At 43.2% G+C, this 26,872-nt stretch overlaps 1 protein-coding gene across 6 annotated transcripts in view; it reads left to right on the top strand.

The window, feature by feature from the left end:
• STXBP6 (syntaxin binding protein 6) overlaps positions 1-26,872 on the top strand; it is a 281,001-nt gene that overhangs the window by 6,626 nt on the left and 247,503 nt on the right. The window lies entirely within an intron of this gene.

Raw genomic sequence — 26,872 nt, 5'->3', positions numbered from 1 at the left:
CTGGGAGTGGCTGTTGATGGGCATGGAATTTCTTTTAGGAGTGATGAAAATATTCTGGGATGATTGGACAACTTTGAATACATTAAAACTACTGAATTGTATTCTTTAAAAGGGTAAATTTTGCAGTGTGTAAATATCTCAAGAAAAAAAAAAAGCAAGAATGCCACTGTGGGTAAAGTAAAAGGAGAATAATAAGAAAAAGGTGGTGAGAGAGATGCAGGAATAGGCTATCAGTTTCAGGCCAGGTTTTCTGCTCTTGGAAAAAATAAGAGATAACTAGATAACTCCTTTCCGGAGAAGGCAATGGCACCCCACTTCAGTACTCTTGCCTGGAAAATCCCATGAACGGAGCAGCCTGGTAGGCTGCAGTCCATGGGGTCGCTAAGAGTCGGACACGACTGAGCAACTTCACTTTCACTTTTCATTTTCATGCATCGGAGAAGGAAATGGCAACCCACTCCAGTGTTCTTGCCTGGAGAATCCCCAGACGGGGGAGCCTGGTGGGCTGCCGTCTATGGGGTCGCACAGAGTCGGACACGACTGAAGCGACTTAGCAGCGGCAGATAACTCCTTTCTCTTTGTTTGTCTTTGAATCTTCTGGGATTTTTCTGTTATTCTTTCATCCCAGAGTCCTTCCTCTGAATTAAAAGGTTGCATTCCAAGTTGTTCCTGAGTCAGTGGGATGGTTTTCATGGCTAATTCCCTGTGATCTTTAGATAGGAGTGTGTTTGTGGCGACAAAGAAGACTAAGTCCATGTTTAGGCTTTTTTGTCGAGATCCACTGGAAAACAATGGACAGGTCCAACCGGGCAGCTTATGTTTATCTTCTCCCTTAAGACTGGACTGTGATAAATGTTTTAGCATCATCTTCTAAGTGGTTGTGGAACTGTGTCAAGACTACCCTTTAAAAAAGAAATCTATGTATTAAACAGGGTTCATGTGGTACTTAGCACTGTAACTAAAAAGAGGGTCCAGTTGCTTGCTGCTCAAAAGCCAGTAAAGAGGCAAGGTTGGTAGAAAGGAAAGTTTGCCTCATGTTTGATGATGGCAACCTGGAGTCGGGTGAGGCAGTAGTGGGGAGGGAGACCAGCTGCCTAAACCAGTGGGCTAGAGCTTTTATAGGCTGAGGGAGGGGGCTACATGCAGGAACCGCACAGTCAGCTCTGACAGTCATCTTGAAATTGTCATCGGTGGTCTGACCAGCATCATCTTGATTGTTTAAAGTACAGTTAATCTTTAGTTTGGAGAAAGAAATGGCAACCCACTCCAGTGTTCTTGCCTGGAGAATCCCGGGGACTGCATAGCCTGGTGGGCTGCTGTCTATGGGGTCGCACAGAGTCGGACACAACTGAAGCGACTCAGCAGCAGCAATCTTTAGTTACAGGGTCTGTTTACATTTCTTGAGGCCAGTTCTTGGAATTGTGGCAGTGCATGTATGGATGTGAGAGTTGGAGAAAGAATTGATGCTTCTGAACTGTGGTGTTGGAGAAGACTCTTGAGAGTCCCTTGGACTGCAAGGAGATCCAACTGGTCCATCCTAAAGGAAATCAGTCCTGAATGTTCATTGGAAGGACTGATGTTGAAGCTGAAACTCCAATACTTTGGCCACCTGATTCGAAGAGCTGATTCATTTAAAAAGACCCTGATGCTGGGAAAGATTGAAGGGGGGAGGAGAAGGGGATGACAGAGGATGAAATGGTTGGATGGCATCACCGACTCAGTGGATATGAGTTTGGGTAAACTCCGGGTGTTGGTGATGGACAGGGAGGCCTGGCATGCTAAGGTTCATGGAATCTTAAAGAGTCGGACGTGACTGAGCAACTGAACTGAACTGATGTCATGGCTACAGTCTGATCATCATGTACTTAACTTCTTCCACCTGGTGGCGGTTTCAGTATCTATATGACAGCCCCCAGGATATGGCTCAGAATATTGTCTATAGCCGTTGAGAAGGAACTAAGGTCCTTGCCTAGCTTAATGACTATTATTATTTGGTCTCCTCTGATTGTTTTCCTTTGTTTCTGCGTGTTCTCATTGCTCTGATTAAGCTTATTCTTTGGCTAAAGTTTTTCCACAGGCAGAGGACAAGGGGGGCAAGAACCATAGGGTCCTGCTCCATTTCAGCACTACACAAGCACCAGTGTATTTGGGTCCAAGAGTTGTGATGCAGCGGAACATTGTCGCCTCTGATAGAGACTGTTTCTCACCTCTTTAACCTACTGTGGTGTAGCTTACCTGCACTTCTCCAGCTCATGGACAAGGAGCACCCGGGGATCTTGTTAAGATTCTGATTCTGATTCAGTAGGGGTTGGGGTCAGGGATTCTGCACTTAAACTCCCACTGATGCAGATGCTGCTGGTCCATGGACCACTGTGAGTCGAAGCTGATACAGCATGAGGATGGCATCGGAGTGGGACAGAGCTGAACGTGAAGTGTGGCTCCACCATTAATTTGCTGTGGGAACTTGGGCAAGGTAATTAACATCTGAGCCACAGCTTTCTTACCTGTAAGATCAGAGTGAGACCTAGCTCGTAGAAAAGTAACTGACATGCAGCTAGAATGTTAAATGTTCGTTGCCTTCTCCTTCCCATAAAGGCTAAGGTACCCATGATTGGGACTAAGGAAAAATTATATGCAAGAAAGCCAAGGGCTTCTAAGACCAGCACACCAAGGAACCTTAATAACAACTGAGCGGCCCAGTGTGCCCGAAGAGGTTTTGGATTTGTGTGGGTGAGGTCGGGGTGGCAGAGATAGGCTATAGGGGAATGGGGTATGAATCTAGTCCTCAGAACAACATTAAATTGCTTATTAAGTTTATCAGATTACTGTGGTTTTGGTAAAGTCAGTGTGTTGGTCTCAGTTGAGTCTGGCTGACTTTCAGTCAAGGTGTTGGGTCTTGACTCTGCGTTCATAGAATTGGTGGGTTTTTGTTTTTTTTTTTTTTTAACCAGAAGCGCACTCCTGAGCGGCTCAGGGGTGCTCAGTTTCGTTGGTGTGGTTGTCTCGGCCCATCCTTCCCTCGTCTCATTCACTGATGTTCATCGTTCATGTAGATGGGAGGAAATGAGGGGACCTAAAGTGTACACCCCTGTTGAGGTTCATTCACAGTAGGAGCGAACATTTCGGGGACCAGGTTGAAAATATTTGCTCTGTTGTTGGCTTAACAGTCTTATGGACTCTGTGGGAGAGGGAGAGGGTGGGAAGATTTGGGAGAATGACATTGAAACATGTAAAATATCATGTAAGAAACGAGTTGCCAGTCCAGGTTCGATACACGATACTGGATGCTTGGGGCTAGTGCACTGGGACGACCCAGAGGGATGGTATGGGGAGGGAGGAGGGAGGAGGGTTCAGGATGGGGAACACATGTATACCTGTGGCGGATTCATTTTGATATTTGGCAAAACTAATACAATTATGTAAAGTTTAAAAATAAAATAAAATTTTAAAAAAAGTTACAAAAAAAAAAAAAAGAAATTCTGAGCATTTCATTAGTTTATCTTCTGTGAATCTCTTAAACTCTGGGAAGGTTCAGTTGAATTAGGTGAATGGGGAACAACCGAAGAGGAAGAATTGAGAGCTAAGTCTGGCCCCAGCTGTAATTCTCCCATCCGGAGCCTGCATCACTGCCCTCCCCGAGCCTCAGTTTCCCCTGCTGATCTTTGGAACCAGTCCTTCCTGGCCAGCCTGCCTCGTGGGCTTGGTTTGAGGCTCAGATGAATAGCACCTGGAGGAGGGCATTTGCGGTCTAAGACGAAGAGCCTCTGTAAAATGTTGACCGTCATTCAGCAGCGCTGGCTTGGGTAACAGCGTCCTCTCGGGGTTACATAAGGTGAGCCGTGGCCTGTTAACTTTTGTTCTGCTTCTGTCTCCTTTGTCGTCATCCCAAGGGGGAGGAAATAAGAGCATGTGTTTACCTTTGAGTTAAGTTGATGGCTCCTTTTCACTTTCCTCTGGGGAAGAAATTACACGCAAATAGTTTGTAAGATTTGAACAAAACCACAAGTGCTGTGCCTCAAACTAGTTTCCAGTCTTCACAGCCTGAAATTCGCCACTTTCCTAAGGATGGTAATTTTGCCCTATTTCACCTTGTTTGGCTGTTCTGTGGATTGGCAGGTGTGGGTCTTTAATGTCTGATGGCTCTGAAGGAAAAGGCCACTTTGTTAAAGAGCCAGGGCTGAGTGTTTAAACTGGTCCTGCACCAACATCAAGCAATCAAAGATAAAGTATCCAGGTTGAAGCTGAATACATTAGGCTTCATAGGCACGACTCTGTCCTTCCCAAAGGCAGAAGTGGAAATGATCTGATTTCTGAGGCCAGTGAATACGTGTTACACTCTAATCACCTTTCATAACTACTGTTGGTCACAGAGGGTAGATACGAACAAGCTGGTCTGTTTTTAGACTTCCTAGGAATATGTTGCCTGATAGAGTCTAAGGTGACAGCTAGCAGTATTTAGTGGTTGAGAAGTTAATATTAAATTCTTGAAGAATTTAATCTATCCTATCATTAAGTAGCAGTGAGGAGCTAGGCATAGAGGGCTGGGTGTTCCTGAAGTAAGTCCTTTTAAAATTAAATTCTTATGCAACCGTAACAGTAGTTTAAAAAGTAAGTTGAGGGTAGAAATTTGGTGCTTATATAGAGAGCTCAATGCTAAGAAAGTGGACATTTCTCCCAGTGTCATCCACTGGAAAATGAGACTTTTTCCTTTTAATTAGATCCTTTTCTGACCTTGCCAACCAAACACCCTCTGGTCTATCTGGTTGATTTTTAAAAAAAAATGAAACAGGGAATGCTGAACTCATACACCTTATTTATGAACAGCCTTGCTTTCAAACCCCCTTAGACTGTGAACTCCTCCAGAGGCCAGGATCTTCACTGCTTTATCTCTGAGGCTTCGTGTGCCTGGCATGTAGGAGAGAATCAATAAAAATAGGTTGAGCTGGTCAGCTGTTTCCTTCTTGGATTCCCCCTTCCTGTCTAGTGTATTAATTTTCCTGACTATATCATATTTGATTAGCATTTCCCTAGAGGTCCTTGTGTGCTACCATAGTACATGGTTGTAAGCACCTAAGATACTGATGCCTTTCATCCTCCCAGCAGCTCTCAGAGGTAGGTACTATTAATTATCCTTATTTGACAGTTGAAAAAACTGAGGCCAAGAAAGGTCCTGTTGATACCAGCTAGGGTTCTTGGTCTTCCTTAGTCAATAGAAATTGATCAGAGGCCAGACAGGAAATTGAGGCAAGGCTTTATTGGGGCCCCTGCTGAAACAGGAGGGATTGAAAAGAAGTAACAGGTTCCCTTGCCTGCTCCCTTTGAGCGGGATGAACTACCTGGTTCTTTATATGGGGTGAGGGTAGGGGTGTGTCCAAGGGTCAGGCTGGAGGAGTGACTTAGGTGGTTTGGCATCCCTTTGGTGGTGCTGAGTGCAAGGGGCATGTGCAGTACCCTGCTTTTGCCTGACACTCTACTTTTGCTCCTCACACCATATCTTTGCTCCCAGCTCTTCAGAAGTGGCAGTTGGATTTTGGTCTTTTTGTATCTTGTCCATAAATTTGCCCCTGTGACGCATGCAAGCAGTAATATTTTTAGTCCCTTCAAGTTTCTCTGTATTTTGTTGTTTGAGGAGACGTTTGTCCAGGTGCATGGATTGCAGCAGAGTGTCCCGGGTCCCAGCCCATCTCGATGTGATCTGTGTAAGACCCGAAGCTGCCGTGTAGAGAGCTGGAAGTGAACCAGATGCTTGGGTCTCAGAGTTTCTGCTCTCTGTGAACAAGACAAGCGGCTAAGCTTGAGGAGACGCCCCTCTCCTCGCTACTCAGTGCTCCAAGTTACCTTTCCATCCCTTCCACTGGCTTTCCTGAGCATTGCAGAGAAATGAGGGCAGGCACACCTTCTTTCCATCTCCCTTTCTCCTCCACCTCCTTTGTCCTCTGCCCCTTCTTGCCCACTCCCGAGTTCCAGGAAAATGTGACCCTGAGTTTGTAAAATAGAATAGCAGGTACAGCACCACGGCCCACTGGTGTGGGCCCAGCCCAGGGGGAGGCCATTCACATAGGGGTTGTCTGAATGAAGCCCCTTTACCCAGGCGAGGCTCTCCAGTCTCGGGCCTCTCAGTTTGTCAGGTGAGGTCGGTGCCTCTCCTTTACGTGCATGTGAATCACCTGTTAAGGCACAGATTCTGATTCACCGGGACCGAGGTGGGGCCTGGAATTTTCTCACAGGCTTCTAGGAGTGTTGATGCCACTGGTTCTTGGCCCAAGGCTCTACAGGAGCCCCGAGTCTGTGAGAGGCCACGCCTGCTATTCCAAGCAGTGTCCTGCCTGCTGCTGCAGCGCTGTGCTCTGTCCTGTCCGACCCTTTGTGACCCCATGGACTGTAGCTCGCTAGGCTTCTCTGACCATGGGATTCTCCAGACAAGAACACTGGAGTGGGCCGCCATTTCCTTCCCCAGTCTTGCCTGAAACAGGCCTAATTCCTAACCTGGGACTCAGAGGAGACCGAAGACATAGAGGAGACCCACCAAAAGTGTAAGTCTCATGAAGGCAGAAGCTTAAGACAGAATGAGAGCGTAACTGGGAGTGAAGGAGATTTGATGGGAGGGAAGCGTGTGTATCCTTTCCAAACGTGACCTGAAAAGTGTCTCTTACAAGAGAAAGCTTATTATGCAGCGACTCTAGTGATCCAGCAGTGAGAAGAGTACAGTAACTCCTGTTTGAGTTGATACGAAAATTCACAAAGAACCCATGCTACTGGCCCCTCAAACTCTGGAAAGTAACCCTCCCCACAGCTCCTCAAAGTCTCCCTGAGTCTCCCCAGGTTCTCCCTGCTTTCTAACTGCGTCTGCTATGGTATGCGCCACGGTCCTGGGAACCAATGTTGGGATACCACTCGTATGAATACAAATTGCTCTCATTATATCTCATTGGAGTCTCATAATTTCCCAGCTGTTTTTATCAATGAGTCATGAGACCCAGGGAGTCAAACTCCCTCAGAACCACAGGCTCACAAGTGACAGAGCTGGGAGCAGGCACCGTGAGGGAGCTTGGCCTGGTGTCTCTTGTTCTTATCCTACCTGACTCTTAGATAAATTTATACCACAAGATAACTAAATCAGTTTGCCCTGTTTGGTTTTGCGTAGGAGGAGGCATCCAGGTGGGTTTGCTTTTTAAAGAAAATGGGTTAAGTTTAACTTACAGAAAGAAGCCCAGATTCCATGGGTGTGGTATAGTGAATTTCTATTCCACAAACACACCCGTTTATTCTTAACAAAGATGGAGAAAGGAAGAGCCACCAGCACCGTGGAAACTTTCCTTAGGCCTGCCTCCTCATGTAACTTCCTTCACCATGGTGGTGCTGTCCTGGCTTTTTAGGCTATAGATCACCTCTGCCTATTTTGGGGTTTTATGTAAATATATTCATCTTTTTGTGTTCTTTTATGCCTAACTTCTTTCCCTCAACATTGTAAGATTCGTCCATATTGTGCAGGCAGCAGTAGCTGGATTAGTTTCCACTGTATTGATGTAAACATACCGCAACTACTGATTATGGACATTTGAGTTGTTTCCTGTTCTTGGCTATTATGAATAATGCTGCTGTGAATATTCGTATGTGTATATATATTTTTTTAAGATTTTTTTTTATGTGGACCATTTTTAAAGTCTTTATTGAATTTGTCATAATATTGTTTCTGTTTTATGTTTTGGTTTTTTGGCCACGAGGCATGTGGGGTCTTAGCTCCCCAACTAGGGATTGAACCCACACCTCTTGCGTTGGAAGGCGAAGGCAAAGTCTTAACCACTGAACCACCAGGGAAATCCCCATGTGTATATGTTTTTGGTGAGGCACATGTGTATGCATTTCTAGTATTTGTGTATGTGGGTGTATATGTAATTCCTGGGTCATTTGATGAAAATATGTTTTCCTTTAGTTCTGATCTCTTGCCTATTTTTCAGTTGTGTGGCTCATCTATGAACAATCATTGAAATCTATACTGATGGAAATTACCTGTCAATGAGATCAGATTATTAGGTTCTCAGACATAATTTCTGGAGATCCCCTCCAGATTTGAACAGGCACTTCACAGAAGAGGGTATCCAAATGCCAAATACATAGGCAAAGACACTAAGCTTCCTACAGTGATGAGAGAACTGCAGATTAAAACCATGAGAGACCTCTATACAACATCAGAAGAGCTAAGAATAATATGACTTATCAAACTAAGTATTGGCAAGAATGTGGAGAGATGGAACTCTCACACCAGATGGAACTATAAATTGGAAAGGCCATATTGGAAAACTGGCTGTATCTAATAAAGGCACAAAATTGATGCAGCCAGAACACTGCGCTGATGGCGAAGCTCTGGTTTCCACGTGATCAGATTGTAGACTCTAGGATCTGGGTGGGTCCTCTGCCTGTTGGGGGTTGGGAAGGGAGGGGAGAACTCAAGAGTTAGGCTTCAGGGCAACTGTGTTTCCAAACATGATTCTTGGGGCCCTGCTGTTCAGAGGAGCAGCTGAGGGCCTTCCGGGGCTTTATTCTGTTCTTCCTCCCTCGTGGCTGGCAAGCAGCTACCCAGGAAATCCTCTAAGACATGTTCATGAATGATGTCACTGTGTGAAACTTTATTCTATGTAGGAAATCTTTCTCCAAATGGGCACTTAGAGAAGATCTGACCAGAAGAGGCAGAATATTGCTGAATCCTTTAATATTCATTTATTCTCAATCTTAAAATTCACTCATTAGTTTTATCTGAATTAGAGTGGGTTAATGGCTTTGGTTTGTAATATAGAGCTTCAGAAATGATTCCTGAAAAGAGTGCCCTAGGGAGGATTGCTTTCCGATAGACCCTGGGGCACCCAGCCAGCCCTGAGATGTGAAGGGCCTGGAAGAGACATGATAATATGCTTAGCCATCCCAGAAGCTTGTTCTTGCCCTTCTTGGCTTATGGGCCTCAATAAGCCATCCCCTGTTCCACTGAGCTTGTGAATGTTGTCTAAAAGTTGAGTATATTGAACATAGAAGCTGCAACCTGTTTTCTTGTCTCGAAGTGGTAGCAAAGAAGTCTCTGGACTTCTCTTGAGACTGCATAGTAGGATGGTTTTCTCTGTTTGATGGTTTCTTTCTTTCTAGCACCTTAGATTCTGCACAGCCTTGGTTTTCAGGGCAAAGCCCTGGGCTATGGGTAATCCGATAGCCAAAACCATTTCCTAAACAAATTAGAATTCGCTTTCATTTATAGTCACCCAGATTTCCCTGGATAAAATGAGGCATCTGCAAAAGAAATGTGAGGACATTTTAATGGAAACCTGTGCTGGTAAGCTACTCATTTTCCTATCACATTTAATTCCTGTAGAGTATTCTAGAGCAGGTGTGAAGAGCAGGTGTTGCTGCCGTCCCTCGGTGACTGAATACCTGATGCAGCCTCTTTACCTCTTTCCCCAGCAGATTATGTGACCCCGTGCACACGTGCAGGTTGAACACCTCAGATTTTGGACTTGGCTGAGGGATGTCTGAACTTCTTATTTACCTCCTGCCAAGAGAAAGGAACTTACAAGTAGTGCTTTGTGTTTTGAATTTTACAGTGTGCTGAGTAAACACAAGTTATACATTGTGATGGGAGGGGTAAAAAGGTTCGCCACGTCTTTTGTTTTCTGAGTGGGTGTAACTAAATGACTAGTTCCTGGATGTGTTTCTAGGATGTAGGTCACGGTCTCCGGCAGAGCGACAGTAAGCGTTTCTCACCTGTGTTATCTTACAGTTGCAAGTGTCTAATGTTCTTTTTATCCTAAAATGTTTTCATCGAAGTTTTTCTGTTTTGATTTAATAAGCCTCTTGATTTGGTAATAAGGAGCTCACTTTGGTAAACACCCGTGGCTTTTTAAATTCTCTTATATTAGAGATGAGGGCATTGAGGCCATACAGTTCTACCATGAATCAGTAGTAAACCAAGGACTCTTAATTTCTGTCTTTTGTTCCTCAGCTTATTATGATTTTCTAGAACTGTAAACTATTTCAAAGAGGCTTTGTTTTAAAATCTAGCAGTCAGTTTAAGGTCGTTCTTACCTAGTAGTTGTATTTCCTTGGCTTTATCGTAACCACAGCTTTAAAATGGTCCAGTACAAAGAGAAAACCAAGCCACGACTTTGTCTTGTTTTAAAATTAATATAATGATTTATAGCTCTATAAATAATATTTATCAAATTTGACAGTATTATTTATATGTATGAGTAAATAATTTTGAAGTGTACCAGTATTTTATGTCTGTCCACTTGGAGGAGATTGTATCTGTGTTGAAATGCACAGTCCTTTCTCTATCATCTTGGTCTTTGTGAGAGATGAACCCTTGGACTCACGATTTTTCACTCTGGGTTTGTGCAGGAAATCAGGATGTGTCTAATTATCTTAAAGGGTGTCAGCAAATTCTCAGTAACGGTTGATTTAGATCCACTTAAATTAAAAATAAAAAACACATCATATATCAACAGAGTTTTGTTTTTTTCTTTTAAAGAAGAGACTGGAGTCCCTGAATCAGATAAGCAGTTTCAGAGCGTATGGGGATTACTGCTTTAAAGGTTCAGGACGAATGGATAAAGAACTGACCAGGTCTGTCTGTCTTCATGTGCCCTGGTATATTGATGCTGTCTGTAACTGGTGATCTGTGATCTCTCTATTTCCCTTTAAAAGCTGTCTGTTTAACATCAGTTGTCTCTTCTCCTGACCGACTCAGTGAGCATTTCTTCTTTTCTGTGCTGCCTTTAGAGATGACCCTATCCAGTTGAAGAATCTTCGATGCAACAGCATCTTATTCTCAACTCAGTGTCTCAAAGAGTCATGATTAACTGGCAGATATTGGCTTCAAAAAAGAGCAAGACACTAGTACTTAGAATCCACAGGGCTTATGGAGTAAGTGTGCTAAAAGGAGAGTTGGAAAGCATGTTGAACCAGGCTCCCCTAGTGAGTTGACGAGTACTTTGGCTTCCTTTGCCCATTTGGCTGCCCCATGAAATGGAACAACAGACTGGTTCCAAGTAGGGAAAGGAGTAGGTCAAGGCTGTATATTGTCACCCTGCTTATTTAACTTATATGCAGAGTACATCATGAGAAATGCTGGGCTGGAAGAAGCACAAGCTGGAATCAAGATTTCTGGGAGAAATATCAATAACCTCAGATATGCAGATGACACCACCCTTATGGCAGAAAGTGAACAAGAACTAAAGAGCCTCTTGATGAAAGTGAAAGTGGAGAGTGAAAAAGTTGGCTTAAAGCTCAACATTCAGAAAACTAAGATCATGGCATCCGGTCTCATCCCTTCATGGCAAATAGATGGGGAAACAGTGGAAACAATGGCTGACTTTCTTTTTGGGGGCTCCAAAATCACTGTAGATGGTGATTGCAGCATGAAATTAAAAGATGCTTACTCCTTGGAAGGAAAGTTATGACCAACCTAGACAGCATATTCAAAAGCAAAGACATTACTTTGCCAACAAAGGTCCATCTAGTCAAGGCTATAGTTTTTCCAGTGGTCATGTATGGATGTGAGAGTTGGACTGTAAAGAAAGCTGAGCATTGAAGAATTGATGCTTTTGAACTGTGGTGTTGGAGAAGACTCTTGAGAGTCCCTTGGACTGCAAGGAGATCCAACCAGTCCATCCTAAAGGAGATCAGTCCTGGGTGTTCATTAGAAGGACTGATGTTGAAGCTGAAGCTCCAATACTTTGGCCACCTGATACAAAGAGCTGACTCATTTGAAAAGACCCTGATGCTGGGAAAGATTGAGGGCAGGAGGAGAAGGGTTCGACAGAGGATGAGATGGCTGGATGGCATCACTGACTCAATGGACATGGGTTTGGGTGGACTTCTGGAGTTGGTGATGGACAGGGAGGCCTGGCGTGATGCAGTTCATGGGGTCGCAGAGTTGGATGCGACTGAACTGAACTGTCCCCCTTTTCCCCCATCTGTGGGGTGGGGTGCTGCCTTGGGTGCTGAACTCAGACAGGCACAGAAGACTGGTCTTTGTGCTGAGGCATGTTGAGCTTTGCTTCTCTATTGGCCACCTTCATCCTTTCCCAGCTTTCTCTCTTGGTTGTCATTTGATACTATTTTGGATGGCGTGAAGTACCATGGTAGCATCATTCATTTCCATTCTTCTGTCCTTAAAGTGTCCTTCTCTTGCAGTCATTCTTCAGATTCCAGCCACCTCTTTGACATCTTCTGTGACCATTAAACTTGTACTCTGAGGCAGAGTTGGTCTTGTACTCCTCTGCCATATATAACTTAGTGTGTTCAAGTGTGATTATTTGCTTGCATGTATAGACTGAACATTTGAGGGATAGGCCTGTGGCTTGTACATCTTGTATCTTTAGCATGTTGCCTGGTATATGATAGGTACCCAGAAGAGGATGGGTGGATGGGTGGATGGAGCACATTTGAAGAGAACTCTTGAAAAGGGAGAGAGAATACATTTTTAGGTGGGATACATGGGAAAAACTTCAGGTAAGGACAAGAGAGTTGTTTATGCTACATAGCTACTGAAAAGATGTATCTATAGCAGAGGATAGAAATATGTGCTATGGAGAATGAGCTGTGCCATTTATTTTTCAGAGTAGAAACCAAGTAATTTGCAAGAGCTGACATTGCAGTCATTTGACTTTCCTTCTTGAAAGCTCTGGGATCTTTATTGAAAGATCTGCTTTCTTATGTGTAAAATGATATCCTACAAGGTAGGTTCTGTTATTAATGTGAGGATCAATTGAGACTTTCAAAAAGGGCTTTCAAAGGGCTCAACACCCTGCCTTGTCTGTCGTGAGGGCTCGGTAGGGTAGATGGTAGCTCCTGCTGTTACCATTGGCCTTTGGTGTGTGATAGAATTGAGGTGCCTGCTAGAAATGTTCTCCCACTCCCTGAATAAGAAATTTAGATTCTTATTAGTAACCATAAAATGTGTGTCCAGGTCTTAGGATTCACTGGGAATGGGATTATGTAATTTCTTTTCTCTTCCTACTTATTTAGTACTTCTTTATAGAAAGGAAAGCACCTATCAGTTTATTAGGAAAGCACTTGCTTCTAAAACAAATTTTTCATGTAGGGTATTCATGGGATTCTTTCTAGTTGTTTAAAAAATAATACATGTATATATCTATATTATGGGCAAAAAATGCAATTCTGTTCTTTCCTGCAGTTCTGGAGAGCAGGGGGTATACATTGCTGTTTCTATTTTGGTATGGAAGCAAGGTGTGTTGGTCTGGGCAGCTTGATTTTGGCTTTTGAAGGTCATTGTCTATGTACATTTCTGCCACCACAATTGGAAATACATTTAGAAATCGGTGGTAGGAGTTTCTAATAGTGCTTACACAATCGTTTGTACATTCATTTCCTACTCTGCTTACTGCTGCTTTTCTCACCTGTCTTTCAGTGCTGGATCCAACAATTATTACTATTTTTTTCCCCTTAATATTCTTAGAAGCTAATACAGTTACCAGTGATGAAGACTCTGCGTGTGCCTCTGAACTACTTTTTCTGGAACATTGTATAGCCTATCTGTTGCTGTTTGGGTATGTGGCCACTTTTGCTTGTTGCCTAATATAGGTCAGCCCTGCTGTAGTGAATTTCTGAGCAAACGAGAAATGGACATGAAGGCGCCATGCACACACATCAGGTGATATGGATCCCCCATCCTTTCTCTCTAATTCCAAAATCCAAAATGCTCTTAAAGCTCTCGTAACCCATTGGGTGGCAAGACCTCCCTTGAGCAAGATTCTATTTATATTCTTCACTTATCTCCTTTAGTGTGGCTATTTGTAAATTTTAGTGTGGAAGTAGTATTGTTCTTGAGTATGAGGTACTGACCTCCAGTCTTCAGAGAGCATAAAGTACATATTACATTTCTAAAATGCCAGAATTTTTGCATTCCAAAATACTTTTAGCCCTATGGATTTGGATAAGAGATGAGGACCTATAATATTTTTATCAGGGCTTCCCTGGTGGCTCAGACAGTAAAGAATCTGCCTGCAGTGCAAGAGACCTGGGTTTGATCCCTGGGTCAGGAAGATTAGCTGGAGAAGGGAATGGCAACCCACTCCAGTATTCTTGCCTGGAGAGGAGTATTCTTGCATGGATAGAGGAGCCTGGCAGGCTATAGTCCATGGGCTTGCACAGATTTGAATACGACTGAACGACTAATACTTTCACTTTCTTTCATAATATTTTATCAGCCTTTTTTTTTTTTTTAGTTGACAACCTTCCCTTGATATTCTCCCACTGTCACTATCTTCATGTGATATGCAAATGAGGATCTTCCTTGCCTGTCATTCAAGCAGCATTTACTGAGTTGCCATGGGTTGGACTCTGTGCTAAGAATGGGGAAGAATAAAGTATTGGCTCTCTTTGCCCTGAAGAAGCTCAGTTGTTGTTCAGTTGCTAAGTCATGTCTAACTCTTTGTGACCCCTTGGACTGTAGCACGCCAGGCTCCTCTGTCCTCCACTATCTCCCAGAGTTTGCTCAAATTCATGTCCGTTGAGTTGGTGGTGCTACCTAACTATCTCATCCTCTGTCTCTCCCTCCTTCTCCTGCTCTCAATCTTTCCCAGCATCAGGGTCTTTTCCAGTGAGATGGCTCTTTGCATCAGATGGCCAAAGTATTGGAGCTTTAGCTTTAGCATTAGTCCTTCCAATGAATATTCAGGGATTCTCCTTTGAATATTCATTGGAAAGAGGAGCTCAGACTCATGATAATGTAGAAAGTGCTATACTAGCCAGTCTGTGAGTTCCTGGCTATGGTAGGATAATCACAGCCAGTAACTTCACCAAAATTGCAAAGATAAAGAAATATGGAATAGAATGTGATCAGGGAGCAGTTATATATTTGCTGTGGTCTTTGGGCTTCCCTGATAGCTCAGTTGGTAAAGAATCTGCTTGCAATGCAAGAGACCCGATTTCTATTCCTGGGTCAGGATGATCCGGTGGAGAAGGGATAGGCTACCCACTCCAGTATTCTTGGGCTCATGGCTCAGACGGTAAAGAATCTGCCTGCAATGCGGAAGACCTGGGTTCTGTCTCTGGGTTGGGAAAATCCCCTGTAGAAGGGAAAGGCTACCCTGTCCAGTATTCTGGCCTGGAGAACTCCATGGACTGTATAGTCCATGGGATCGCAAAGAGTTGGACACAACTGAGAGACTTTCACTCACTTGGAAAGTAAAGTCAGAGATGGGGCTGCAGAGGAGTCAGTTCTTGAAAAGCCTTATCTACCAAGCTAGACAGTTAAGAATTTATCTTTTGGCTGTAAAGATTCTTTAAACCTGAGAATGAATGATTGGATTTGCATTTTAGTTAGAGCCCTCTGACATTATCTTAAGGGACCCCCAAAGGAAGTTGTTGAAATATTCTGGGCAATAGTCCTATAATACTTACATTGTGCAGTAGAGTGCTTTAGGATTTGCAGAAGACTTTCCCCAGCCTTAATTTCTTTTGTAGTAGCCTTGGGGGGTGCGTAGGTAATAACTAAGGAAACATTTCAAGAAGTGACTTTTGCCCAAGGTCATATCCAGCAACCGACTATACCAGCTCTCCTAATTCTGTATTTGTTCCTGATTAAACCTGATATTAAAATATTTTAATATCCTGTCCAGTTACTGAGCATACTTAAAGGTAATCTGCCACCCACATATCTTTTATATTGGTACTTGATGAGACTGTCAGCTCCTTGAGGAGTTCCAGAATTAAATTTGACGTGCCTTTGGCACAAAGCTTACAATAGGCACCACCAAAAATTTTCTAAACCCTTTCTCCTCCAGAGCAAACACAGTCCTGGAAAGAAGGAACATTTGTGAAATCAGAGGGACTGTCATTTTACTTGTTGTGTGTCCTGTCGTGTGTACTTATTAGGCAGTTTCTGTATTTACAACACAGTACTGGGTGCCGTGGGGAAGGTGAATGCAGAACAGTTAGATTGAAACTACAAAACTGTCATGAATCAATATTCTGTCTTATTTACATCTCACACCAAATTTCTTGGCTTTTTGTAGCACTTTTCCTTTTTAAAGGTTGCTAAGTCTTGAAATCAAAAGGCTTCTTGCACAGACTGATTGGAACTATTAGGCTTACTCATTTGCTTTGCAGTAATTAGGTATAACATGGCACATTTCCAAATGGTTATTTTTGAAACAAGGAAACAAACAAAATCATTACATAGGCATATTTTATTATAAAGGAGGGCATCTACCTTGACTAGATGCCCAGTAACATCACCTCACAAGTGAAAACCATCTTGTGATTCATACTTAAAATTGTCAACTGTGAATTTACCCTACTGAGTTAGCAGTGAGATTAATGATCTAATCTTTTTCTTAACATACCTTGTATGCATCGCTATTTATGCTAGCAGTATTTCCTAGGCTGTCTAGGAGTTACGGAAATGGTCAAGGTCTAAATTAGCCTTAGTGAAAGTGAAAGTCACTCAGTCGTGTCTGACTCTTTGTGACTCCATAGCCTATACACTCCATGGAATTCTGTAGGCCAGAATACTGGAGTGGGTAGCCTTTCCCAACCTGAGATGGAACCCAGTTCTCCTGCATTGCAGATGGATTCTTCACCAGCTAAGCCACAAGGGAAGCCCAAATTAGTCTTGGAGTCCATATCAGTTTTAAAGTACTTATTGAGTTGATTCCGTTCTGATTTCTTTTACCACCTTTGTATCTGAAAAGCTTTGGGGACCGCAGAAGAAATTGTCGAAGTTATTCAGATCCAGGGACTAGACTTAGGGAAAGAAAAATTAGGAAACTGATCCCTGTGGGTTCAAGTCCAGTCTTCATCTTATTAATTATAACTTTGGTCACGTGTCTGAACCCCTTATCTGAAAAGTGAGGCTTATGATAATGTTTTTCAAAGATTCTAAGACATACATTTTTATCTGAAAACAAAATGTATTTTACAGTGCATTATAGATTATGGTTTAATTCTGGCGTTTTTGTTTAATGTCGGGCTTCCCTGGTGGCTGAGCTGGTAAAGAATCCGCCTGCAATGTGGGAGACCTGGGTTTGATCCCTGGGTTGGAAAGATTCCCTGGCAAAGAGAACAGCTACTCACTCCAGTATGCTGACCTGAAGAATTCCATGGACTGTATAGTCCATGGGGTTGCAAAGAGTTGGACACGACTGATAGTGATGTATGAAATGATGATGCATCTCATAATCAGTGATTTCTTATATTTGATGAAATTTGGTCATTATTTGCCTTAGTAACCTCTTCAGTTGTCAGGTTGACTCAGATATGTTTGCTAGAAAACTACAGCTGTGCCAACACATAGGCAAACAAAAGCACTGTCCAAGTTCCCTGGACAGTCTTTCCCCCCTTTTTTCTTTAAGATTTATTGATGAATATTTATTTTGGGTGTGCTGGGTCTTCATTGCTGCACAGGTTTTCTCTAGTTCCGTTGCGTGGGTCTTCTCTTCCTTGTCGTGCACGGGCTCCTCAGGGCAGTGGCTTCTCTTGTTGCAGCTCCCAGGCTCTAGGTGTGCAGACTTTAGTGGCTGTGGTGCATGGACTTAGTTGCTTCTTAGCATGTGGGATCTTCTCGGACCGGGGATTGAACCCGTGTCCTTTGCATTGGTGGGTGGATTCTTAGCCACTGGATCACTAGTGAAGTCCCTGCTTTTGGTATTTCTGATGATACTTTATTTCTATCTGTTTTAAAAATAAGTTGAAAAGATATGGAAAATGAAAATTTAGATGAATTAAAGATATCTAATGTCTTTCTTAAATATTTGAAATAACAGAAGAATTTCAGTTGACTTACAGTTCAGCTCCCTGAAAGACTGTGTTTTTTATTTCAAACAGTACTTCAGTCATAGTGGTCTTGCCTCCCTTTCCTTTCTCCTCCGAACCCCACCCCAAATAAGAACTCTGAGTAAGGTCAGTTTTGGATGGGAGGGGAGTAGGGGCTGAGAAGAGTATTAATTTCATTTTGGGCAAATTGAATTTGAGATGAGTTTGAAGCATCCAAGTGAAGATGTTGAGTAGGCAGTTGAATTTGTGAGTCAGAGATAAAAATGTGGTATTTGGGGTATAGAGATGGTAGATGAAGGCCTGAGCTTGGATAAGATCACCTAGGAAACGGGAAAGGAGGATTGGAACTGGAGGTTGACAAGCCACCTTCAGCCAGCAAACCTGTTTTATTTGGCCTATGCAGTGTTTTTAAAATATTTGAACAAGTTGCTGTAGCATGTTTATGTTTTTTTGGCTGCCCCAAATATACTTTCTCTTTTGATGGCAGCACCCTAATTTCCTTTTAAGAAATTCCTTGTCCTCCAACCTCAGACCTTAGCCTTATATAAGGCTCTTCCCCTGACTCCAAATAAACTATATGACTCAGGGCTGGCCGGTCATTCCTAAATCGTCTAGCCATGTGATTGGTTCAAGAATGATTTTGTAATCCAAGCTGGCCCAATCAGAGGAGATTTTGAGACTGAGGGATGGGGGTGTGTGTGGGGGAGGTGGTGGGTAGGGGAAGCTCCAGAAGAGAATCTTTCTTGTTTTCAGCTTAAACCTGGCAAGATGTGGTCTGGAGATCTAGCAGTGCTCTTGCTGCCATAGGGTAGATCTCATCTGAGAATTAGGGACATGAAAAATTCAGAAGAGAAACTGGTTTTGATCATGTTGATTAAACCCAGTGGCCGGCTGTACCTCTAGGTTTTGCAGTTTAATAAGCCAGTGCATTCTGCCTTCGGTCTAACCCAGGATTTCTTTTATTTGCACCAGAAAAAAATCTTAATTGCCAAGGTTTAAAAATCGTGAATTTTCATGTGTAGATCAGGATTTTGGCGTGAACTACGTAATTGTTATAGAAGGAGTATCTGCTCTCCACTTTATTCTAGTCTGTACCTCTCTCTACTGTGATCTAACCCTGATGCCTTGGGTCTGTTGCCAGTTACCCTGCCAGTTCTGCTGTTTTTATTTTTAATTATTTATGCATTCATTTTTAATTTTGGTTGTGCTGGGTCTTTGTTGCTCTGCATGGGCTTTCTCTAGTTGTGTGAGTGGGGGCTACTCTTCTTTGCGGTGCACAGGCTTCTCACTGTGGTGGCATCTCTTGTCACGGAACATTTGCTCTAGGTGTGCAGGCTTCAGCAGTTCAGCACAGCGGCTCAATAGTTGTGGTGCTCGGGCTCAGTTGCTCCCTGGTGTGTGGCATCTTCCTGGACTAGGGATTGAACCTGTGTGCCCTGCATTGGCAGGCTGATTCATATCCTCTGTACCCCTAGAGAAGTCTTGCTGTGTTTTAAATTGTTGACCTGAGAGGAAAGTGAAAGTCGACTTTGTTTCACTTAATTATACTACTTGCTTGTCCCTGTGGGTAGTTGGCTTTTAGCTGCTTCTATAGAGTGAAAAGGGAAGTAGGACCTAGGTTTGAGCTTTGAAGAGTCTGAACCCTATAAGACTAGGTGGAGGAGGATAAGCTTGCAAAGAGAAGGAAGCCATGGCAGCAGGGAAAAGAGCATTGGCTGAAGAGTCCAAAGTAAGGCATCTTTCAGGGAGAGATTGATCAACATGGCCAGATACTGTCAGGATATCAAATGAGATAAAGAATGAAGAAAAAAAATTCTCACTTGAATTTGGCAACAAAGAGATCGTTATTGATCCGGCCTGGAGCTGTTTCAGGGAGTGGTGGAGCCAAGCCAGGTTGGAATGGGTTGAAAAATGAATGGGATGGAAAAATGGGACATATCCAAGAAGAACAATCCTTATTTTTCCTGTGAAGGAAGCAAAGAAATAAGGCACTAGCTAGAGACATTTGAGGTTGAGAGTGGAATGCTTTAAAAATAGGACTCAAGTATGTTGAAGTGTTGATGGGAAGGATCTGGTTGAAAAGGAGAAGTTGACTGAATAGAGATAGAGAGAAGAGACAAGGGATAATTGATGATGCGAGTCTGAGAAGGTGAGATGGAGTGGGATCTAAAGCCTCTAGAGAGGTTGACCTTGGATGAGAGGAGGAAACTGGATGCAGCAGGAGGGTAGAAGCTGGAGGTTGGAGGTAAGTTAGTCTGATAACAGGAGGTTACTGGTCCATGGGTTTCACTTCTCAGTTAGGTGGTGATGATGGTGTCAATGTCAGAAGGGGTGAAAGTCAAGTAAGAGTTGGCAAATGCGTGGGTGGGTTCACCCAGCATTATAGAGGACTTGTTTGTGGTTGGTGCTCATGAATGTTGGGTGACTTTCTCCAGTGCCCAGGTACTCAGCTGTGGGCATAGACAGAGCTACTGTAGGCATCTGCTAAGGCTGGGGTTTGGCAGAAGAGGAAGGACAAAAGGCTGAGCAAGGTAAGTTTAGGGCACTTGATGAGAGTGTCATGAAATGTGCTCTTTGGAGATGTTGGCCTTTAGAAAGGAAGTTGAGTGAGGAGGGATGTGAAATGAAACCTCAGTTGAGGCCCAAATGGTTGATCACAATGAAGGGGGTTTTAATAAGGAAGCCTAAGTGAGGATGTTATAGTCAGAGGAGGGATGCTGGGTGATGGGGTCAGGGGAGTGCAGGAGAGGTTTCAATGGAGGTGAGGCAGGCAAGGGAACAGATCAGAGTGTCAGACTCTTCATGACCTTGTGGGCTGTAGCCTACCAGGCTCCTCCATCCATGGAATTTTACAGGCAAGAGTACTGCAGTGGGTTGCCATTTCCTTCTCCAGGGAATCTTCCTGACCCAAGGATTGAACCCGGGTCTCCCGCATTGCAGGCAGACACTTTATTATCTGAGCCACCAGGAAAGCCAGATGGATTTTGGATATTCAGATCTCTCCTGCTCATTGCAGAACTGAGAGAGGAAAGGAAGATCTGGGCCAGGGTTCAGCATAATTTGTAATTGGGTTGCTGTTTAATAAGAGGAGGTTATCCATTTCCTCTTCCTCTCCTTCCCTTTGATTTCAATGGAAATTCTTCTGAAAGAGTATATTGAAGCAGTTTGGAGCCTATGGCTGTTTTTGCAATATGGCCAAAGAGTGATATTAGGAAAACTGTGTCTTCAGTCACTTTGTTTTAGCACAGAAAATGTAACTCATTTAAACCTCTTGAATTCATCAAATTGCCGGAATGATTTGGTGCTCGCTTGCCTTCCATAGTCATGTTGCTTCTGAAGGTGACTGAGGGTGTACTCAAAACTTTTTAAGAGGTCAAGTTTAACTTGATCCCTGTGGCTTTCTCTGCTTTGCAGGGAGGGTAAGTGTAAGTAGGAAGCTATGTCAGAAACATCTGTCATCATTTGTAATGTGTGTCGTGGTTTGGCAGTTAAGTGAAGTCATGCAAGCCCACCAGTCGGTAGTTTAAAGCAGTAATCTGAGAGCTCAGAAAGATACTTCTCTGAATGGTAAATCATCGGAGCCAGTGTTGCTGATACTTAAGAGGGAAAAGGGTTTGGAAGGCTCACCAAGCAGGGGAAAAATAAAGTGCTTGGGTTTGGGGTTAATAAGATGCTTAATCTGACAATCTTGAAACAACCAAAGGTTTTGATAAAAATCCCCTAAGTAATCAGGATGCAAGAAGTCTAGAGTCTTAAAAAAAAAAAAAAACTGAAGCATGTAGGCTTTCAGATACAGTATCTCTTCATCACTGACTCTGAAAAGATTAGGTAAATGATGGAGCACGGGGCAGAAGGGTCCGTGTTTGCTGGCTGAGGACTAATACCAGAAGTCCCCTATCCCTCAGAGCCCTGTTGCGGAGTGAAGTGTTTTCCAGCCCAGAGCAACTCTGCTGCCAGCCAGCCACCACTCTGCTCTCTGAAGGTCTATTTCCTTATTCTTTCCCAAGGAACCTGTTTATTCATCCCTACTCTTTCCGGTACTTTGTCCCGTCCCAATGCTCCTTTTTGCTTTCCTTCATCTTTCATCCATTATTTCCCTGCCAGTGAGGCCAAAGTCAAGTACAATAGGATGCTAGCTCTTTCTTTTCTCTGACTCCTTTGTGTCTCTTGTTTTTGTATCTTAATAAGTTAGCTTTTCCACTGATTTATAGACTGTTACGTTTGTGAGAGATCTTGGATTTTTTTTTTTTCCCCTCAAACTGTTTGCAAAACAAGAATCACTTTATCCAACTCAAGTCTTAACAGTCTGCAAGTTCCTTTAGATCCTGGTGTATTCAAGAGTCTGGAGAATTGGGTTCTACTGTCTGGGACTTCAGGCCTTTAAGGATTGCTTCATTTTCCTCCAAAAGAGAGAACAAAGCATTGCTGATGAGCTCTGCGTGTCCTTGACATCTGCTGTTTTGTACTGTTTTACCCAAGCAATAGCTTCAGCCTTGCCTTGATCATTTTTTCTTGCTCTCAAAATAGCGAAACCACCTGCTTTGTTCTTTAGAATTTTTTTTTTTTCTTTCGACAGGCTTAGTTCATTCTCAAGAGAAGTCTTCTTGTGACTTATTAATTTCTCCTGTACCTCTGTGTACATCTTTGCTAGGTGGTAGTGGCAGTGTTCAGTCGCTGAGTTGTGTCTGACTCTTTGTGACCCCATGAGCCACAGCATATGAGGCTTCCCTGTTCTTTGCTATCTCCCAGAGTTTGCTCAAACTCATGTCCATTGAGTTGGTGATGCCATCTAACCATCTCATCCTCTGTCGTCCCCTTCTCCTCTTTCCTAGCATCAGGGTCTTTTCCAGTGAGTCAGTTCTTCATATTGTATTGGAGCTTCAGCATCAGTCCTTCCAACGAATATTCAGAATTTATTTCCTTTAGGATTGACTGGTTTGATCTCCTTGCTGTCCAAGGGATTCTCAAGAGTCTTCTCCACAGTTCAAAGCACCACAGTTCAAAAACATCAATTCTTTGACTCTCAGCCTTCTTTATGGTCCAACTCTCACATCATATATGACTACTGGAAAAACCATATTGTAAAGCTTATGAAGTGGGAGATGAGGTGTAAGTCTACCAAGCATTACTTCTTGAACTCAACAGAGCAGAAGGGAGCTGAGTTAAATTGTAGCCAAGGAGCCCTTTCCTTCTTAAGATCCTTTAGGAGAGTCTCAATTGAGCTTGTAAACTGCCAAGAACACTGCCTGGCACAGGGTAGGCTATCAATGGTAGCTATTCTTATTGGGTCTAGGTGGCTGGGTCAGAAAGATCCCACATTAAAGAAGCTTATCAAGTAAGAACTTATCTCCTACATGAATTGAACCTCAGGATTTTCATGTCATGGTAATTCTGTCTACTGAGGCCAAACCATAAACAGAGACTTTAGAATCACAGGGTTTTACAGCTGGCAGGAAATAGTTTTCAGCCTCCATAATATTATATAGAAGGAAACAGGCCTAGAAAAGGTTGGTGACTGTCCCTGGGACCATACCATTTATATTGGCTTAGTGGGACGAGGATGAAGCTCTCTGGACACTAAAACTAGGATTTTCCTACCAGACCAAGGTATGTGACTCTGAAAAATCACTCTTGAGGGAAGAAAGTAGAAAAACAGGAAGAAGGGATAGTGTCTGCAGGGCGCCCTAACCTTGGGTGACGATGTCAGAGGAGCATAAATTTAGCAGTTTGACCCCTCATATTTCACCACATTGCTCCTGTTGGATGGTCAGCCACTGTGTTTGCTCCTTTAAATTAAATTCTGGGTCAGTACTTGGAAAACCAATAGGGAGTGGGAATCTAGGGATAATGAGAGCTTCTCCGGTGGCTCAGATGAATCTGCCTGGAATGTGGAGACACAGATTCAATCCCTGGGTTGGGAAGATCCCCTGAAGAAGGAAATGGCAACCTACTCCAGTATTCTTGCATGGAGAATCCTATGGACAGTGGAGCCTGGCGAGCAACAGTCCATGGGGTCGCTCAGAGTCAGACACGAGTGAGCCGTTCACACTTCCACTTCCCATAATATTAAAGGTCACAACTTGACAATGCATTTGAAAAAGAGAGAAGACCCTGGGTTCAGAGAGGCCTCTAGGTCCTGTGGGAACTCAGGTTCTAGGTCATCACTGCCGGGGCCTGGGATTGGGCACTCAGCATTTGTTGTGTGAAGCAAGTGAGGAGCCCCTGGCAGGGGCAGCGATCTGCGATGTATGGAGAACTTCTGGGAGTCCTGCCTTTGTACACTGCAGGAAGGATGTGAGAATAAAACAGTAATATATATATTTAAAAAAAAAAAAGCAGCACAGTGATGACAAAGCAGAAAGGAATCCATCCAAAGATCAGGGGAAGAATGTGTTTTCTGAAACTATTGACGTGGGGGCAGAGCATCATGGGGATGTATGTTGTCGAGAAATCCCTTGTTTCTTTACTCAGGGAGAAGACCTGCTAGTGACACACACTAAGAGTGAAAGTTCAGGGTCAGATATCTGAGCCGACAGAACAAGCCCTGAGTTTGAGCTGGTGGATGGCAAGCTGAGGTTCAGACCCACACAGTTTGGGTTCACGGTCGGAAATCTCAATTGCCATGCTGTCTGTCTGCTCCTGCTCAGCTGTCTGCTATGATCCAAGCCCTGGGAGAAGCAACCAGGTCCAGTTTAAGTCCTCCTGCTCCCTGTTGCCCTGCTGGGGATTCCTTAGAGCCTAGTAAGTCATGAGTTGCATGATGGCCTAGGGCCACCCATAATTTTTAGGTCCCCATGGAATCTTGATCTTTTAATGCACTTGCATCCTTTCCTTATACCATCAACCTGTTACCTTGGTGACTGAGTACCAACTGGTTTTCTCTGCCCTTTGGAGATGTTTAGTTAAACTTGGCTCAACCCAGAGCCTCTTGTGATTGCACCCCTCCCTGTGTCTTCTTGCTCATACCTTTCTCTACCACTGAGCATCTGTGTCTTGATGTTCTCTGTCACTCACACTCACGTGTGTTCTGAGTACAATACTTCCTCCCATCCCAGTTTCCCCAGGAAACCGCATCCTATCACATAGGCTTTTGTGAAGACTCAAAAGGTTACAGTTTGATGTCTGTGATCTTTCCCAGCTTTACTGATTCTACCCCTCCTTTGTAATCTTTCTCTCTTGAATATCAAAGTTCTGCCCACATGGGGCAATGATGGGACAAAGAAGAGTCCTAACTTTTATACCTAAACAATGAGCACAAATATGTATTCCCTATTTTCTGAGGATTCTAGTGAATAAAAGATTTGTTTAATTACATGCACTTCAGCATGGGTGCAAATATATACAATCAGAGATATCTAGGCCATTGACTGTGCTTTGTGACTCCATGGACTATATATAGCCTGCCAGACTCCTCTGTCCATGGAATTCTTCAGGCAACAATACGATGGGAGTGGATAGCCATTCCCTTCTCCAGGGGATCTTCCCAAACCAGGGATCAAACTTGGGTCTCTCGCATTGCAGGCAGATTCTTTACCATCTGAACCACCAGGAAAGTCCAGTTACTGGACTATTTCCTATTATATGCTAATCATCCTTTTATTGCTTACTCAGCACTATACACTGTACATCCAGGCAGCACTTACCTCAGATTTCTTTATCTCCTTTATCTACCAATTTCTCTTCAACGTAAGACTTACTAACTTTGCTTTTAGCTCCCATTCCAGTTCCCATGTTTTTAGAGACTAAAGCATGTGTGAATCTCATTCCGTCTACCCTTTCCCACTCTTGTAGCCTGGAATATAATGATCTTGGAGCTTTTTTTTTTTTCTTTTCCTTTTTTCATGTCCTATTTCACAGTCCAGGAGTCTCCCTTTTAGTACAGCACACTAGAATTTTCTTTTGAGGAAATTCTGTGTATAGTGAAAGTCACGCAGTCCTGTCTGACTCTTTGAGACCCAATGGACTGTACAGTCCATGAAATTATCCAGGCCAGAGTACTGGAGTGGTTAGGTGTTCCCTTTTCCAGGGAACCCAAGGATCGAACCCAGGTCTCTCGCATTGCAGGTGGATTCTGTGTGAGCTGAGCCACGAGGGAAGCCCAGTGCTGTGTATGACATGTGAATATTGTTAAGATTCGTGTTCCTTTCTCTAGAATCATGTAAATTTCCCCCCATCATTCTTATTGTCATGGATTGCCTGAGTGACTTCTTTTCTCAGAAAAGCCATGAGAAAATTAGTAGAATTGGAAACTAGATCCCCAAATCAGAGAAATTTGTGGGGATTAGGGAGTTACTCTCTTTAATTCTAGGTATTGCCGAGTTTCAGGGAGTTAGGAATCTGCTACCACTCATGACTGGGACAAAGTAAAGAGAAATCTAATTCCATCCTTATTTTTGCTTTTTTGTTTTCTTTCCTAGAGAAAATGTTAATTTCTGCTCTGGGGAAAATAGAAGAGTCCAGGTTTAAAATAGATTACAGTATTCACTGATGAGGCTAAAGAATTGGAATTTTGTAAAATTATTGTTTCTTGGATGAAAAAGGGATAAGAGGGGATGAGAGAATTATAAAAAAGGTGTATTAGGTCATAACAGCAATAGCAGGTGGCATTTATAGAGCATGTATATGTTAGGCACTGTCCTAAGTATTTTTCCATTTCTCATCTCAGGACATCTTAGTACAGCTCTGTGACATCCCCACTGTTTATTTTATACAAGAGGAACCCATGCTGCACAGAGAGGTTAAACAGCTTACTCAAAGTCACCCAGCTGATACATGACAGATTGATGATTTTCACCTTGGCAATCTAGTCGAAGGCTCACGCTCCTAATTTCAAGGTTACAGAGCTATATGTTGAGTCATTTTAACTTTTTCCCTCGCTTTGAGTACAGCCTCCCACAGTATATATAAAGCACAAGAGAAGTGGCAGTTTCAACCTTTTTTTCTTGTTGTTTGTTTATTTAATAGCAGGGTTAAAAAAAAGGCAGTGTGCATTCTAAATCAAGTTTAATTAGACCCATATGGAAAACATAACAATTATCTATGCCAATTTTCCACCGTTTTTCATGTTCAATTATTAATAGATACGGGT

This window comes from Bos taurus, chromosome 21, assembly GCF_002263795.3.
Source record: "Bos taurus isolate L1 Dominette 01449 registration number 42190680 breed Hereford chromosome 21, ARS-UCD2.0, whole genome shotgun sequence".
Classification (NCBI taxonomy): domain Eukaryota; kingdom Metazoa; phylum Chordata; class Mammalia; order Artiodactyla; family Bovidae; genus Bos; species Bos taurus.
This window is presented reverse-complemented; position numbering and strand designations above follow the sequence as displayed.